We start from the raw sequence: 2,217 nt of genomic DNA, 5'->3' as shown, positions 1-2,217 counted from the left end.
CAGAGCATCCATTGCTGAGACACTGATGCAATGCTACATTTCTACAAATCTGATGAAGAAATTTAGCATGTTTTCATTTTTAGGTGAACTGTTCCTTTAACAGCTGCTGGCTCATTTGTAGTATTTAATAAATGCTGATGTCTTGTGTTGTTTAGTTGTAGTTTTTAATGCAGGATTCATTATAGTTCACGCCCTCATTCCATAAATCATCATCATACGCTCACTAGACCTGACCTGATGTGACTGTGTTTGTTCTGCTCATGACTGCCAGTTTTTCAGCTCTTTGTGTTTAACACACACACACTCATTCACACACACACTCATTCACTCACTCACACACACAACACACACACACACACACTCACGCACAATCACGCACAGACACACACAATCACGCACAGACACACACACTCACACACAGACACACACACTCACTCACTCTCACACACACAAGTCGAGAGGTTGGACGATTCGAGGTGAGTAGCGTGTCTTTGCTCTCGCTGTTAAACCCAACGCTGGTTTCTCTGACCTGAGGGTCTTTTTCTCTTCACAGAAAGACAGAGTGAAGGATTTCAGAGTCGTCATCATTAAATATCTGGAGTCACTAGTTCACACACAGCAGCAGGTACGTGTTTAACCAACACGACTGACCAGCTCCAGATCAGCAGCTGGGAATGTTCATCTCATGTTTGTTTTGTCTGTTTTTCAGCTGATAAAATACTGGGAGGCATTCTTACCTGAAGCCAAAGCGATCTCGTAATTCATCAAATCACCGTCTTTCTTTATTCCACAGTATGATCATGCAAGAAAAAGCTGCACAGACTTAATGATAACACTACATTAATAAACCCAGAATCTGAATCTCTTCATATTTGTACCTTCACTCGGTTGAAGATCCAGCGATCGTCTCTTCACGATTCACAGCTCGTTCGTCTCAGATTGAATGTTGCATTAGGCAATGATCCGGCAGGGGAAGGCCTTCTGAAGCGTTTTCTGTTCTCCTTTCTCTCGTATGTACAGAATGAAGCATTATTCTCTCATAATCAGTATTTAAGAGCATCAATAATCGACGAGGCTTCTGGGAGCTCGTGCACGACGGACGGATATACAGTGGGTACGGAAAGTATTCAGACCCCCTTAAATTTTCTCAAGGATGATCAGAAGAAATGGACAGCACCTGAGTTAAATATATGAGTGTCACAGCAAAGGGTCTGAATACTTAGGACCATGTGATATTTCAGTTTTTCTTTTTTAATAAATCTGCAAAAATGTCAACAATTCTGTGTTTTTCTGTCAATATGGGGTGCTGTGTGTACATTAATGAGGAAAAAAAATTAACTTAAATGATTTTAGCAAATGGCTGCAATATAACAGAGTGAAAATTTTAAGGGGGTCTGAATACTTTCCGTACCCACTGTACATATGTATATTTTTTTATTTTGCTTTGTAGCCTGAAATTTTGGGACGTTTCAGTTGATTCCTTGTTCCAACAGATTTTTTTCATCGCAAGTATTTTTTACTCTACATTCCTGTGCAACCTTAATAAAGGAATGAATCTCGACTTCATGTTTTTGGCTTCAGTTTAAAGTGGCTTGTAGTTTCTGCACGCTAAAAAAAATGAATGCATCAGTTTACATCAATCTTTTGGAGTTATGACGATTTCTAATAAAATTATGTTCAACCAGCAAACTACACTGTGTTAGAGGAACTCAATATTTTGTTGCATAAACAAAACTTGATTGCTCAAAAAAATATTGTTCACTAACTTTTTTGAACATAATTATAGAATGGTGAACATGGAATAAATTAGTTTGATCTATTTCTATAATAGCACATGCAAAATTTATTATTTGCATAAATGATTATAAATTATTATGCATAAATTTAAGCTCATATTTTTAATGTAGTATATACATTCATGTAGTCACCAGCAGTGTTGGGTGCAATGCCTTACCAAGTAATAAAGTTCACTTCAAGTCCCCTTGAAAAAGTAAAGTAAGCGATTACTCTTAAATTTTTTTGTAATCTATTTACTTTAAAAAAATTATTTACATTTATTAAAATTTGTATTTAATTTATTTACTGATGTAATTGCATTAAATACTGTATAGGCTATAGAACAATTCTATATAAAACAATACATCAAAATGAAAATGTATGTATTTAATGTAACCTTAAATGCTTTAAGAATAACTTTATATTAATTATTTTCAAGAA

The 2,217-nt window shown here is 35.6% G+C and overlaps 1 long non-coding RNA gene across 1 annotated transcript; it reads left to right on the top strand.

Moving 5' to 3' along the window:
* The first annotated feature begins 445 nt into the window (after positions 1–445).
* LOC107704601 (uncharacterized) lies at positions 446–1,104 on the top strand. The gene is made up of 3 exons (XR_001635977.1): positions 446–476; positions 554–625; positions 710–1,104. It is a non-coding gene; the product is annotated as an uncharacterized LOC107704601 (long non-coding RNA).
* The last annotated feature ends 1,113 nt before the right edge of the window (positions 1,105–2,217 follow it).

The sequence above is a fragment of the Sinocyclocheilus anshuiensis genome, unplaced genomic scaffold (genome assembly GCF_001515605.1).
Source record: "Sinocyclocheilus anshuiensis isolate Anshui unplaced genomic scaffold, SAMN03320099.WGS_v1.1 scaffold1614, whole genome shotgun sequence".
NCBI lineage: Eukaryota > Metazoa > Chordata > Actinopteri > Cypriniformes > Cyprinidae > Sinocyclocheilus > Sinocyclocheilus anshuiensis.
Note: the sequence above shows the minus strand (reverse complement) of the source record. Positions and strands in the feature narration are given on the sequence as shown.